The sequence below is a fragment of the Lactuca saligna genome, chromosome 5, assembly GCF_052625555.1.
Source record: "Lactuca saligna cultivar CGN05327 chromosome 5, ASM5262555v1, whole genome shotgun sequence".
Classification (NCBI taxonomy): domain Eukaryota; kingdom Viridiplantae; phylum Streptophyta; class Magnoliopsida; order Asterales; family Asteraceae; genus Lactuca; species Lactuca saligna.
The window spans coordinates 301,058,675-301,076,249 of NC_136421.1; positions in this window are offsets into that span (position 1 = coordinate 301,058,675).

The window sequence follows — 17,575 nt, forward strand, 5'->3', positions numbered from 1 at the left end:
TATAAGATAATTGCAATTTGGGCTATGGATTGCCTTATATTAAGGAGTGGACGAATTCTATGGGAAAGCCCATGAGGAAATCATCCAAGGCCTTAAGGAAAGGAATCTATGGGTTGCTTAGGGCTTAAGCATTCAATTTAGGGTTTCCTTGTTAGATAACCCTAATAGCCTAACTATATATACATCCTTTATGACCCAAAAACGTGGCTAAGTATCTTTCTAGGGTTTCACACATTTTAGGGAAGCCTCCATCCTCTCTCCTCTTCATCCTCTTGCTCTTGGTGTTTGTGAACCATTAGAGGAGTGACATTTGTGACTCTAAGCTTTCTAAAGTCAATACAAGGAGGAATTGTGATTGTTATTGCTACATAACAATCAAGGTAATGTCTTAAACCCATTCTTATGTTAATATGATTACTTGTATGCTAGAATTAGGGTTTATAGTCTTGGATAACTTGCATGTACAATAGAGAAACCTAGATCCAAGCATTAGGGTTTGTATGAGCACATGGGATGTTCTTATGACCAAAAACCATCAATAAACACATATTGGGCTTTGCCCACTGCATCGGACTGAAGTCCGGAAACTGCATCGGACCGAAGTCCGAAACTAACCAGGGCCTTGCCCTCTGCATCAGACAGAAGTCCAGAAACTGCATTGGACCGAAGTGTGGAACTGACTAGGACCTTGTCCCCTGCATCGGACCAAAGTCCGAAACTAACTGCATCGGACCGAAGTCCGAAAACTGACTGAGCATAACATAGCATCGCATAAACATATCAACTAGCATGAACACATAAACTGCATAGTGCATCGGGCCGTAGCCCGGAACACATAACACATAAATCTTGTTTGAGCCACGAAGGCATCAAACATACTAAAAACTGCATCGGACCGAAGTCCGAAAACTACTACTAGCTAAACGGGTCGGCATTGTTGCCTTAGACCCGTTCCTACTAGAAGGAAACTCACCTCGTAAACTGGCTGGAAAATGAAGTACTCTGGAAACTGTCTGCTGCTGCTCCGGTATCTCCCTGACTACAATTTCCATAACACACTGAATCAAATACTGAGGGAAAATGACTATTTTACCCCTGGTCAAAGTCAACCCTATTGGTCAAAGTCAACATACAGTTGATCTGACTCATCGAGTTGGGTCACCAACTCGTCAAGTCCTCACCCTCACTTATTTTCTTCGGATCGCTACTACTCGTCGAGTTTGGCATAGACTCGACGAGTTCCCCTTCAATGCTATCACTCAGTCAATCTGCATCCGACTCGCCGATTTGTATGAACAACTCGTCGAGTCCTCCTTCAACGTATGAAAACTCTGGCTGTGACTCGTCGAGTTGTATGAAAAACTCGTTGAGTCTGATCTAGAGGTATGAAGACTGTCTTGGACTCGCGACTCGACTCGCCGAGTCCAAAGAATGACTCGCCGAGTCGCATGCATGCAATTACTATTAAGACGATTCTGCTCAAAACCAGCGCATCCAACTGATAGATCTGGGCTCCTAACGCCTGGTTTGCATGTAAAGGTTCCATTTTTACGTGCACATATCCTCCTAAAGAGGTTTATAGGCTTAAAATTCATGAATAAGGTTAGATCTAGGGTTTATATGCAACAAGGTTCAATAAAGGTATTAGATTTGGGTTTTGGGACAGAAATATGATTAGATCTGAAAGCTATACCACCACACAATCTCCCTTACTAGATTAAGCTCATAAATGGGCAAAAAGGCAACCTAAATGAGATTATCAAAGAGAAACAACCAAAGAACAGAAAGAGTCCGATTAATATCTCAAATTCCTCTGAAATGGATGCAAGAATGTGATTCCCTTCTTCTCCTTTGGATCTAGCCTTCCTCTTCTCTTCCAAACTTCACTCTTTACACAAAAATGCCCAAAAACACTCAAGATAGGTTAAGGTGTTGCTATGAAACGTTCTGAGGGTGAGGGAGGCCAGATTGGGTGCATAAGGGGGATTATATAGGGTGCAAAACCGTGGATCTAGGGTTTCTTCCAGACTGGCGGACTCATCGAGTCCAGGATATGGACTCGTCGAGTCGCCCACTTTCACGTGCTGGAAATCCCATCTCTACTTGACAATTCGGGCAACAGACTCGTCGAGTCCCTCTTGAATACTTAGAAAAAAAAATAAACATTAAATAACATAACAGAAATGGGGTCGTTATAGATTGTTTTCAAGTTCTTGGGTTGTTTGTTGATAGTTGTGGATTTTTGAGCGGTCTCTCGAGTTTTCTTTATAAGATGTCTTGATTTAGAAATGGTTAGAGGGATCTTACGGAATATGTTGGTGTTGTATAAGAGATCCTAACCGAGACGGATTTCGAGGACAAAATCCAGTTTAAGTGTGGGAGAGTTGTAACATCCTGTTTAGTGAAGTTTCTTATTTAAGGATTGTGGTTAATAAATTGGTCAATTAAAGGCCTTGGGCTTCAACGGAATTGGGTTTAGACCCTACTCGATGTTGAAAATATAGGTTAAAAGATTCAAGCCCTCGGTTCGTGTTTTAGAGTCAAAGGGTAAAATGGGAAAAATGATGTTTTGGACTTCTTTCATGAAATAAGGATTTTAGTTCAGTATATTTTAAGTTAAAAGTAATTAGATATGATTGAGGGGATATTAAATACCTTTCCATGCATATAAAGAATTGTAACGCTCGTAGATCAGGGTTAGTCAATTTAGAGACGTTAAGCGTCAAAAATAATTTTTTGATGGAAGATTATTTTGAAGGAATAAAATTAAATAAGTTGTAGTATATGTTATAAGAATTCCGTACATATAAAGAACGCCAAAATCCGAGTTATAACGAAGAAGTTATGACCTGTCGAAGTTTCGCGACAAAACCGACACGACGCTGAATGACGTAAAAAGTGAATTTACATTAGAGTGATATTTAGCCTTATCGATCTAAATGAAACTTTTAGAGTTCGTTAAACCATGAGCGTGCATAAAAAGAACGTCTGAATCTGACTTCGTATGAGGAAGTTATGATTTTTCTAAGTTTTGACTTAGCGGTATGCAGCCCGAATACTTGATTTGAGATCGACCGGTTTTCAGCCGAAACAATCTAAACGAGAATCGTAGATCTTGTTGATAGTAGTGCAACGGTAAAAAGACAGACGAAAACAAACGTCGGATGAAGAAGTTATGAATTTATAACAGAGTTTTCCTGTCCCGGCCTACTAAGATAATATAATAAAAATAAAGTCAAAATTAGCCAACTGAGTCTAAACAAAAGTTGTAGATCGTAGTCTCACCTACGTGAGGATATAAATAACATCGAAAACGGAGCTCATATGAGGAAGATATGAATTTTTGAAGTTTATTAAATAATTAAAGTATTTAATTTAAATATAAATTCCGATATTATCCAAAGGGGGGGGGAGTCACCGGCCTTATCCGGGTTACGCCCAACGTACCTAAGATTACGCCCAACGTAATCGAAGGTTCCAGCCCCTATATAAAGGGTGCGAGGCTTCCTTATTCCTTTGCTCATTTTCTCTCCACTCTCTCCCGTTTTACCTCGTTTTTCGTGCAAGAAATATCCTGAAGCCCCGGTATCATTCCCAAGACCCGAAGCAAGTCCCGAAACCTGAAGATCCCGAGAAAATTAGTTTTCGAGTCGAAGCTCTACCCGCGTGAAGCCCGGTTTGGAAGGAAACATCCCGGTTTCGGCGCAGAAGATTATTTCAAGAGCCGTAGTGATGTCCGATCATATTCTAATCAAGTGTGTGTGTGGTTACTTTCTTCTAACACATAAATACACAGTATTTGTTATGAAATACGTGCTATGTGTTTATATATTATTGTTTATTTGAGATTAACGTGCAATGGATGTTGTATATAGTTTTTAAATGAGTTAAACTGTATATGTATTTTATATCTACAAATATGTTGGGTAGAACATGGGTAGATGGGATAGTTGGTGTGTGATAAAAGGATGAGTATGAATTAGACTAAGAGGTTAGTTTTAGATCTGGGAATATGGATCAGGTAAAGAGATAAAACTTCTTATTAGTCCGGGAGTATGGATTAAGACTAAGTTAATTGTCTCTAGTCCGGGAGTATGGATTGGGCATGGTTATTGATCCAGGAGTATGGATCAGATTAGGATTAAGGTATAGTTAATTGTCCATATTCCGGGAGTATGGATTGGGTACAATTATTGATCCGTGAGTATGAATCAGATCAGGAGGTAGTTTTGGATCCATGAGTATGGATCAGGTGAAAAGGTTAGTTTTAGATATGTGTATATGGATCAGGTGAAGAGGATAGTTTTAGATCCGTGAGTAGGGATCAGGTAAAGAGGAAAATTTTAGATACGAGAGTTTAGATCGTGTCATTGTGAGGATCGATGGGGTGGGATAAGAGTGGCCTTTATATGGTCAAATCGTAGAAGTTTGAATGTTCTATTTATATAACTATATGATATAAAATTGTGAGATGAAAACCCTATATGCTCACCAGGCTCCCAAGCCTGACCCACTCAGTTTTCTTTGTATCACAAGTATTAATACGAAGACATATTTCACTGAGAGATTAGAGGAAATGTAAATCATTAGTGTAAATAAATGTAAGTTCTATTTATGCTTATGTGTCTGTATCAGAACATGACATCCCGAGATTTTGTTATATAATGAAAATACATTTCTTTAAAGGAATGCTTTGATAAATTCTTATCATATGTTTTTTTTGGGAACCAATTCCGCAACTGTTTTCTTTAAAAGATTACTCTGATTTTAAAAACAAAGCATAAACGAATTGGTCTTTTCTGGCTGTGAAATTTGGGATGTCACAGTAGGTAATAGAGCATTAGTTTAAGCGAGCTAGGAATTTGTGGGAAATTTCTAGACTTAAACTTAGAATGCTAAGTAATGATTGTAAGGAGTGTGTCTAAAATATGTTAGGTAGTACACCTAAATTGACTCAAGCAGTAGTTTATTTTAGGAATGATGCCTAAAATGCTTTTATGTGCTAAATGTTTTGTGTGATAGCTATATTGATGCTATTATTTGTTCGGATCTATGGTTGCCGACCGGATCTGGAAACCTTATGTGTTTAGGATTCTAAGAGTATGACTACGATATTAGAACTAGCATGTAAACGTTTCGGAGTGATAAGGATGAATTAATTATCTATCGTGATTAAGGATCTGAATTCACCATATTCGGTGTGTAGATAAAAAACGGTAAGAACTAGAAGTGGAGTTAGAAATGCAAACGAAGACATGAATCAACCACCTGTGATTGAGCAAGCACCTATTGTAGCAACAACACCAGAGCCAATGATGATGGCTGGAGTGCAAGCGATGATGCAGATGATGTTGGATCACCAAATGGAGGAGACAAGGCGATTACTCCAACAGAATCGTGAGGAACTGTCACTTCAAGTGGAAGAGGCCGAAGTGAATGGAGGGCAGTCGGAGGGAGGCAACTACAGTGGGACTGTTGGACAAGCAGAACCCCCAGTGGTAGAAAGGAATGAACCGGAAAGGGAAATAAACAGGGATGGGCGTACGTATAAGAATTTCTTGTGTTCCAAACCGCCAAGTCTTTCTGGGAGCCCAAAGCCTGTAGAGATTATGGACTGGATCTCCGAAATGGATATGGTGTTTGAAAGCTGTGACTGTAGCAACAAACAGAAGACTGTCTCTGTAGTTAGACAACTGAAGACTGGAGTCTTGAGCTGGTGGAAGTTATTGGCAGATACGATGCCCCGAGGGGAAGCACTAATGATGTCTTGGGAATCATTCTTGGAGTAGTTAAAGATGTAGTATTGCTCAGAGATAGATTTGATTGATCTGAACAATGAATTCCAGAACCTGAAGAAAGGTAAATTGAGCATTGATGATTATGCTACTGGATTTACCGAAAATATGAAGTTATTTCCATACTTAGTGCCAACTGAACTCTCAAAAATTAAGAGGTTCGCAAATGGCCTGCCTGCCAACTTTGGCCCAACGGTCAATATGGCAACTACTTTGAAGACAACAGTCCGAACAACTAAAAATGTGGAGACCCAGTTAAAGGAAAGGGGTATGAAGAGAATCGAGGTGGGCAAGAAAAGAAAGATTGAAGGATCTTCAAGGTCCGATGAGAAGAGAAAATTTTCGAAGTTTGATTCGAAGAAGCTCGAAGAAGGAGCACAATGGTGTGACAATTGCAAAAGGAAGCACATTGGGGAATGCTCTAAAGAAATGACATGCTTCAAATGCGGGAAGACTGGTCATTACGTCAACAAATTCCCAAACAAAAGAGAAGTCTGATTTAAGTGTGGCGAAGAAGGGCACTTCAAGCAAAATTACCCAAGAAGAGAAGAGGCTATAAGGCCAAATGCACCACCAAAGCCAAGAGCATTCCACATGATCCTTGACGAAGCAGAAAACAATGCGAGGGTTCAAGGATGAAGACTTCATATCAATATATAAAGTTTGTATCAGGAAGTGTAGCCTACTAGAGGTGTAGTATAGGGTGAACTTGAACCTTTGTGTAATCGTTTCAAGAAATGATATAAACCCTAGTTTTTCTATCCGATGTGTTGAATGATTATGTGATTTTCTTATATGGTGACTTGGTCGACTGCGGGACAATACTTGGGATGAGTATGAGTAGGTGTGAAAGGTAGTAGATGCATATACTACCAGAAGTACAGGACTCGCACTTGGATCAGGTAAAGTCACAAGGTTACCAAGGAGTTAGTAATTGATTCCGTTTTATTCGGATATATCATTACCCTTGTTTCGATAATGACTAGTAGGATGATTGTTATTCCGACCCAAGTGGTCATATCGAATTGAGTACGACTACGATGAGTTTGTTATGTGGTTCAGAGAACCAAGTTCGAAGTAACATCTGGCGTAAGTTAGAAGATTAAAGTCAGTACGATCATGGGTATCACGCTCGTTGTTAATAAAGTTTGTAGCTAGAAATGCTACATGCTGAAATGTGATTATATCACATTAGAATATGAAGGAAGATATATTCCATTATGGAATTTAACTTTAAAAAGATCGAGTCTAAGCGTCGCATCGTGTGATGAGAGGTTAGTAGAGCATGACCCCTCGGTCTATTATGATAATCGAAGGAAGAAACTTATCTCAAGTTTGTTAAAGAAGGAGTCTCAAATAAAGATCGAGATCGCAATGTGAAGATCATGATTGGAAGTCTAACATGAGATAGAGAGCGGGTCCAAGATCGGGCACCGCCTACAGTCAGGAAGTCTTAGAGTTAGATACTCGTTCGAAGGAACATGAAAGTTACGGTTATTACTAGGGATGAAGAGATAACGTATGGAGTCATCATGTGAGTCATATTTCGTTGATCATTCCGGGAAGTAATCATTCTAAGGGGGAGATAATTGTAACGCCCGTAGATCAGGGCTAGTCAATTTAGAGACGTTAAGCGTCAAAAATGACTTTTTGATGGAAGATTATTTTCAAGGGATAATCTTAACTAAGTTGTAGTATATGTTACAAGAATTTTGTACATATAAAGAACGCCAAAATCTTAACAAAGTTGTAGTATATGACCTATCGAAGTTTCGCGACAAAACCGACACGAGGCTGAATGATGTAAAAAGTGAATTTACATTAGAGTGATATTTAGCCTTATCGATCTAAACGAAACTTTTAGAGTTCGTTAAACCATGAGCGTGCATAAAAAGAACGTCCGAATCTGACTTCGTATGAGGAAGTTATGATTTTTCTAAGTTTTGACTTAGCGGTATGCAGCCCGAATACTCGATTTGAGATCGACCGGTTTTCAGCCGAAACAATCTAAACGAGAATCGTAGATCTTGTTGATAGTAGTGCAACGGTAAAAAGACAGACGAAAACAAACGTCGGGTGAAGAAGTTATGAATTTATAACGGAGCTTTCCTATCCCGACCTACTAAAATAATATAATAAAAATAAATTCAAAATTAGCCGACGGAGTCTAAATGAAAGTTGTAGATTGTAGTCTCACCTACGCGGGGATATAAAGAACGTTGAAAACGGAGATCGTATGAAGAAGATATTAATTTTTGAAGTTTATTAAATAATTAAAGTATTTAATTTAAATATAAATTACGATATTATCCAAAGGGGGGAGTCATCGGCCTTATCCGGGTTACGCCCAGCGTACCTAAGATTACGCCTAGCATAATCGAAGGTTCCAGCTCCTATATAAAGGGTGCGAGGCTTCCTTATTCCTTTGCTCATTTTCTCTCCTCTCTCTACCGTTTTACCTCATTTTTCGTGCAAGAAATATCCCGAAGCCCCGGTATCATTCCCGAGACCCGAAGCAAGTCCCGAAGCCCGAAGATCCCGAGAAAAATAGTTTTAGAGCCGAAGCTCTACCCGTATGAAGCCCGGTTTTGAAGGAAACATCCCGGGTTTGTCGGAGAAGATTATTTCAAGAGTCGTAGCGCTGTCCGATCATATTCTAATAAAGTGTGTGTGTGTGTGGTTACTTTCTTCTAACACATAAATATGAAGTATCTGTTATGAAATACGTGCTATGTGTTTATATATTATTGTTTATTTGAGATGAGTGTGGAATGGATGTTTTATATAGTATTTAAATGAGTTAAATTGTATATGTATTTTATATCTACAAATATGTTGGGTAGAACATGGGTAGATGGGATAGTTGGTGTGTGATAAAAGGATGAGTATGAATTAGACTAAGAGGTTAGTTTTAGATCCGGGAGTATGGATCAGGTAAAGAGATAAAACTTGTTATTAGTCCAGGAGTATGGATTAAGACTAAGTTAATTGTCTCTAGTCCGGAAGTATGGATTGGGCACGGTTATTGATCCGGGAGTATGGATTAGATTAGGATTAAGGTATAGTTAATTGTCCATATTCCGGGAGTATGAATCAGATTAGGAGGTAGTTTTGGATCCGTGAGTATGGATCAGGTGAAAAGGTTAGTTTTAGATCCGTGTGTATGGATCGGGTGAAGAGGATAGTTTTAGATCCGTGAATAGGGATCAGGTAAAGAGGAAAATTTTAGAAACGAGTTTAGATCGTGTCGTTGTGAGGATAGATGGGGTGGGATAAGAGTGGCCATTATAAGGTTAAATCGAAGAAGTCTGAATGTTCTATTTATATAAATATATCATATAAAATTGTGGGATGAAAACCATATATGCTCAACAGGCTCCCAAGCCTGACCCACTCAGTTTTCTTTGTATCAGATATATTAATACGAAGACATATTTCACTGAGAGATTAAAGGAGATGTAAATCATTAGTGTAAATAAATGTAAGTTCTATTTATGCTTATGTGTCTGTATCGGAACATGGCATCCCGAGATTTTGTTATATAATGAAAATACATTTCTTTAAGGGAATGCTTTGATAAATTCTTATCATATTTTTGTTTTCGGAACCAATTCTGCAACTATTTTCTTTAAAAGATTACTCTGATTTTAAAAACAAAGCATAAACAAATCGGTCTTTTCTGGCCGTGAAATGGGGCATGTCACAAGAATGCCAAAATCGGAGTTGAAACAAAGAAGTTATAGGCATTTGAAGTTGAAATGAAATTTTGGTGATTTTGATTTACGTTGGGCGTACACGTTGTGTGCGCTTGGCGTAGATCAATAAAGATGGTCGGGGACCTTATTGAGTACGTCGAGCATACATAAGGAGTACGTCGGACATACATAAGGAGTACGCAGGGCGTACTCGTGCTGATCCCAAAATCTTAAATTTTAGGGTTGAGACTCTATTTAAACTCCTTATGTCCCCAGAGGCTTCTTCATGTTCAAGCTCCACTCTCCCTAAAGCATTCATTTCTAAATCCTAGCTACTTTGTGAAGATCTTGAGCATTTTGAGTGGGATTTTGTGTGTCTCGTGAAGAACAAATCCACTATGGAAGCATTGTTGAGCTTGGAGCATGAAGATCCAAAAATCCTATCCCATTTTCAAGTCCCAGAAGGTATAAAGTCTTAACCTTTATGATTCCTTGGTATAGATATAGTCTACCTTAGAGTCTTTAAAGCTTTTGGTCCCATGGGTTTGGTTCTTATGAGTAAAAGCCACTTCAGATCTTGTGATTGTCACATTTTATCTTTTATAAGGGTTTGAAGTCATAAAAATAGGATCTTAATGGTTTCTTTTCACCCATGCATGGGTTTGGAGTCATTGGGATATGATTAGAAACTAAGGTTTTGATTTGGACTCCATTAAGCCATATAAAGTCATAAAATCAGGAAGTTTATGACTTTAGACGTCCATAAGAGTAAGATCTGAGAGTTATTCATTTTGTCTTCATAAATAAGGACTTAATGGGGAAGTTTACGAGGTAGGGGATTACGCAAGGCGTAACTCTTGAGTATGCAACGTGTAGTGGGAGTGCCCATACTCTTTTCTGTGAGAGCTTAGTATGCAGGGGGTACGCCTGGTGTAATCCTAGAGTTGGACTTGGGCAATTTTGGGCTTTAGGCTATGATTAGTTGGGATTAGCTTAGAACGGGTAGAATGGTTTTACCTTAGTAAGAGTGTATAAAATGTACTTTTGATCATAGGTTATTACTTTAGTCATTAATTTGGGTTGTTTTGGATGTGTTAAATGTGAGGAACTTTTGTAGCAATGACGATTATAAGATTCGGTTATCTTTAGATTAAACTAAGTCTCTTCTTTGTATTTGTAAGTTGAAGGCATCAATACCGACCCACTGGATTGTGTATGTAGGATGGTATTTGTCTTTGTGACTCTTGTATGTTTCTATGATCAGGGTTTAAATAACCCCCATGGCTAGGCACCAGGGTTGGGCCCATAACTATATGATGGGTTGAAAGAAAGCCTAATGATGGGGCCTGGGGTTGGGCCTATTATTGTATGATTGGTTGGAATATACCCCAGAGCTAGGCCTAATGATATGTATGGTGTGTGGCATTTTGGGGAACTCACTAAGCTTTGTGCTTACAATTTATGTTTAAAGTGTTTTCAAGTATTTCTGGTTCCAAAAGGAAGGGCTCGACTTGATCGCACACCATCCCTTGGAGATTTATTCTGCACTGAATGTTTATGAATCACTATAATTTTTTGAGAAAACTATTATTCCGATTGTATCTAAGTTAATGAATGAATAGTTTGAGTTATTTTAAAAATGAAAATTTTATCGGTATTTTTGGGACACTTCAATTATTATTATCCACCAGATACAAATGTACATGATTTGAAACTTACCGAATAATCTCTTTTAAAATACTTCACATCATCCTCATCAGTAATGTGTATAATATATTTCAATGTAGGGCGTTGAAAAAATACATTGTAGTAGATATGTCTTTTTTGAAAGATGAGTAGTATCTCGTTTTAATTTCAACTTGACAATAAATGTTTTGTTTGTATAAATTTTGTTTAACTTAATTTGTTTTGTGTAGGTTTTGTGAATGTGTTGGATGTTGAGGGTGTGTTGTGAAAAAGATGGAAGCACTAGACTTGCTCATGCTGATATCTATGTTGATATCTGATGGACTGAATTGTAAAGTTTAGTTTCTTAATCCAACACGGGATCCTAAGTGACTCACAAGCTAATCAATTTCATGTGACATATGGTGAGTTTAAGGTTGTTTCATTTTAAGAAACAACTTATATTTAGATATCACACACTTTTCTATCGTTCTTCACTCTACATCAAACCCTAGCAACCATTGTTAATTTGTTATATTTCTTGTATTTTTGAGTTTTAAATCCAGTAAACTAACTTAGTTTACATCGATTAGGTTGGAATATCTTAGTTTAGGTGGGAGTTGAGTGATTTTGTAGAAAGGTTTAATTTGTATTTGTATCAAAATTTGGTTCTAACTTTTAAGCAATAAAAGAACTAATTTAGTCATCTTGTATAGGCTTGGAAATCGTGTTGAGTTTGGGTTAGTGGGTCGCGGGTTGGCGGATGAAAATACATCAACCCAAACACGACCCATTTAAATATACATGTCATGGGTTGGCGGGTTTGGAACATAAACCTATATACGACTCGTCAACCCACTTATTTATACGAGTTCATAGGTTGGGAGGTTTGTGGGTAAGATTTGGGTTCGTGGGTCAGATTCTATAAATAAAATAGATAATTAAACATGAATAAGATCTGGATGTAAAAGAAAATTAAGAGTATTCATGGAAACGCATTAAAACTAAAACGTTAATACAAACATAGATAAAATCAAGTGCTACTGTAATAGCCACATTAATACAAATATAAATAGAAACATTAATCCTACATTCCTATGAATAATACTGAATGCATTTTAAAAAAATATATAATTTTTTTATTAAAATTCTAAATGGGTTGGCGGGTCAACCCGTATGTTTTTTTTTTTTTGACAAATCCATATATCTCGTTTAATAAACAGGTCGGCGGGTTGAAAAACTCAACCTAAACTCGTTTATTTCATGTAGTGTCCCGAGTCGTGTTGAGAGTTGTCAGGTCTAATCTTGTATGTGATATTGCATATTATGTTAGTCTTTCAAATTCGCCGTATGTTTAACCAATTTGTATAAATCCCAAAATTTATATCAAAGAGAATTTCTCCACCAAAGTTTTTAACAAATGGTCTAACACACACACACATATATATATGTATGTATGTATATATATATATATATATATATATATATATATATATATATATATATATATATATATATAGAGAGAGAGAGAGAGAGATGTAAGTTCACTTGAGAAAATAAAAAATATTGAGAATGGGGGAATCATTCTCAGCCAATCATTTAATTAGCATATTGGCATAAAATACACGGCGGCAAATTTATAAATATGATATATTAACCTTCAATCACATATACCATTTCTTCTGGATCGTTTATCTGTTCTTCATCAACACCATCTGTTATTCATTCATCTCGATTGTTCCTCTGTGTTCTTCATCAACATCATATGTTCTTCATCAACATCATACATTCTACTACTTGTTCGCTATCAAAATCAAATGTTCTTCATAAAAAAAGACATCGACACTTCATAAAATCATCAAAATCTTCGTTTATTCATCAAAATGTTGTGATTCGTCATTAAAAACATTTATTTGTACTATTAAGTGTAACTTGTGATTCAATCTTGTCCAATTTCGTTGACATCAAGCAAAATCGTTAAAATAATCCTCATTTATCGATGTCACATCATTTAGTGATCACCAATCATCGAAACTTCATCAAAGCAGCCTTCACCAATATCAAACAACAGGTAGCAATCGAAAGTTCATCAACATAACCATATATTTGAAGATTTTTTTAAAAATCGTTTTTCATACATTTTTTTTCATAATTTTTTATATAAACCTATTGATTATTAATCGATTTTGATAGGATTTGATTTGTTTTGTAATTATTGGCTTCAATTCTGAATTTTTTTACCATAGTTATATAAGTTAATTTATTTGCACGTCAACATTTCGATGATATGCATAAACTACATATATCACGTAATATTCACAAGTGAATATGCCTTTATACGGGAATCAATGTATATCTTTTAGAAACACAGAGCAAGTATGTAATTGAGATGTGAATAATATATAAAAAAATATATTCACATGCGAATACATGTAATATTTACAAATGAATACAGGTAATATTCATAAATGAATACATATAATACGTCATTTTAAGGTCCTATGCAAGTTTGTAATTCATATGTGAATAACATATAAGAATTATATCCGTATGTAAACATATGTAATATTCACAAATGAATATATATATATGTAATAATTAAATGTGAATATATATATATATATATATATATATATATATATATATATATATATATATATATATATATATATATATATATATATATTATTCACAAATGAATAAAACTATCAATAAACCGATGACTATAAAATATATAAAATTAAAGATAAAAAAATATTTGATAAGAATATATATTTATTCACATACTACTAATCCTTTTAGGTTAATAAAATAATTATATATATATATATATATATATATATATATATATATATATATATATATATATGTTAATGTTATATTCATTTGTGAATAAATGATAACTTTTTTTTTCAGAAAATTATAAAAATAGAAAAATGTCATTTTGAGGCCCTAAACAGTCCCGAATGACCAAAAAACACCGTACGTCACGACGAAGCTGTGAGTTTTGTAAATCGCACAATTTTACATCAAATATGCGAATTTCGTCCAATTCCGAGACTAAACTTCATTGCGGCAAACTGTTTTTATGATATCACTAAATTTTCATTACTACTACTGATGACATCATCATTATTCATATATGAATAAAGGTTAGAAATCATTACGATATATTTACTGACGATGTTACTAACTTCAATCCCATTAATAAAAACATCGTTATTGTAATCTGTTATTTTTATTTATGTGAATAAACTATACATGTTGATTTATTTATTTTGTGAATACAATCTTTATATATAAAAAGAAATAATACACTATAATAATTGGTTTGTGCATAGTTTTTTTGTATAATGTAACAATATTATTTTACATGTAAAATCAACATTATACTAAGATAAACAACATTGTATTGGTTAATGAATATCATTTGTCTTTGAATTTAATACGATCAAAATGAACAATATATTAAATTGTAAAACATTTACATGTAAATATGAAATATATTGTCTTCATCAATGATATCTTCTCAATTACGTTAACCAATCGTCAACCACCGAGATATGAACCAACCATTGATTGAAATGTTATTCTTTTATTGAGTTGTAACGATGTCTGCAAAACATGTGAATACACATAAAAATTTAAAAATATACTTTTAGTTCATAATGATAACGATTTATCATATTCTAATTATCACATGGTATATTCACATATGAATGTATAATCATATGTGAATATTATATGATATATGTTGTTTATATTGTATATTTACATGTGATATTACATGGTATATTCACAAATGAATATTACATAGTATATTCACATATGAATATTATATGGTAGATTTACTTGTGAATATTACACATTCTAATCACATCTAAATATTGCATGGTATATATTCATTCATGAATATTACACAGGATATTCACATATGAATAATATATAATATATACACTTGTGAATATGATACATGATATTCATATTTAAATATTAAACGATGCATTCACTTGTGAATATTACATAGTATTTTCACTTGTAAGTATTAAATGATATATTCACTTATTAATATTAGATGATATATTCATATGTGAATATTACACAGTTTATTCACATATGAATATTACACAAGATATTAACATATGCATATTACAAGATATATTCACAAATATATATAACTTTTATATGTTATTCACATATGAATAACATATAAAATTATATATTTATTTTGTGTTTTAATAATCATATACATATTAAGGTGCGAAAACATATTCATATGTGAATATAACGTGGTAATTTAGTTTATGCATTTCATCAAACAGTTGGAGTGCATACAAGTAAGCTTTCTTAAAAATGCTAAAACCATGATACTTTGACTATTTTAAAACTTACAAAATAGTAGATTGATAGAGAATTATATGAAATTTTTCAAAAAAAAAAAAATGATTTGATGTTTTTCTAACCTTAATTTCGAAGTTTTGTTTGATGATCGATGTTGAATGAATGATATGAAGTGAAACTGTTGTTGATTATCGATGATATTGATCTAATGACATTGGGAGTAAAATTAATCGTAGATGTTGAAGATATTCTCGTATTCAAGCATAGTTGAAGATTGGATTGAAAGAAACCAAAAAAGATTTTTTTTTTTTTTTGGTCTACTGTTGAATGATGTTGATGAACGTGTTTTTGATGAAGATGGATGATTGATTAACACTAGATGATGTTGATCGATAATTTAATTGAAGAAATCTGGATGATCGTTGAACGTTGGAGAAGAAATTTGGATGATGAACGATCGAGTAGTAATGAATTTGAATTGTTATCAAATTATCCACAGTTACATATCTGTGATTGAAGGATATCATATCATATTTACAAGTTTGTCACCGTATATTTTAAGTTAAAATTCTAATTAAATGATTAGCTGAGAATGATTCCCCAATTCTCAACCTTTTTTTTTCTCAATTGAACCCTCCTCTCTCTCTCTCTCTCTCTCTCTCTATATATATATATATATATATATATATATATATATATATATATATATATATATATATATAGGAGTAGGATCAAATGAGAACACCTAAAAGGTTGAGAATGCGAGAACAGATCTGAACCATTTAAATACTTAAATCTAAGGTCATTATTGAAAAGGGGATTTATGAAAAATTCTTAAATTGTTGGCATTAAAATGTAACTTTTAAATGGTCAGAAGGACATAACAGGAATTTCAACTTTACCTGTATCCTATAATTTCTCACCCACTCACATATTTCCTTTAATCTTCTCGTGTATATATTTCCACCTCTCTCTTTTTAGGGTTTCATAAAACTCAGGCCATCATCGATCTGGGCATCACCTACAATCCACCACGAAGATATGTTCCCCATCTCCATCTTACACCGCAACTATCATCATCGTACACAGCTCCAATCAAGAGTGATGGCCGAAGATGATTGTGACAATTGGCAATGACGAAGATGACTGTGACAATTGGCAATGGCGAAGATGACTGTGACAATTGGAGATGGTGAAGCAGCGATGTTTGAGGAATATTGCGGTGGTACTCGGTTGGCCCAACGAGCAGACCACAACCAGTAAACCACAATACTGGTGTTCGTGTCATTCTACAGGTATGCTACCATTGATTTGTAGGTTGATCCTTTCTCACCTGAAGTCGGGTAGATTTAGTGGATGGAAAGGGACACATTGTTCACAGGTATGCTCTTTGAAATTTTATTATCCAAATACAAATATCTTAACACATGGCTACCCAGATTTGGTATTTAATCGAAAATCATGGATCACTCTAAAAAATTGTACATTTTTGTTTAGAAATTGTCAATGGTCTTTAATTTGTTGAATGAATGGGAACCAATGGGGCCAAGAGGGTCTGTTCGTGAAGAAGGGATGAACTGTGCACATAAGGTGCTCGATAAAATGTCTATGAGAGCATTTTCGACTAGAATGATGGAAGGGATCTCGATGGCACAGTTGCTTCGATTGTTAATGATTATCTTCTCTTTTATTTTTATTTTGACTGTAAATCAATGAAGTTTAATCAACTACATTTCTTTACTCGTATTTCTTTCTATTCATATATGAATCTAGCTTTGGAATTAAGTTTTATGAACCACAAGATCTTATCGTGAAAACGTCTACTCAAAACCACAAGGTTTCTGCTATTTTGGTGTTCGGAGACTCCACTTCTGATCCTGGAAACAACAACTACATTCCGACCCATTTCAGGGGCAATTTCACATCTTACGGGAGAGATTTTGCAAACCAAAAAGCGACAACGAGGTGTACCAATGGAAAGAAACACAATCCTAATTTTCGAATTTTTTGGTAATAATTTCTTGAAGGGGGTGCGTGAATAGTTGTATTTATTTATGAATAGCAGGTGTATTCATTTAT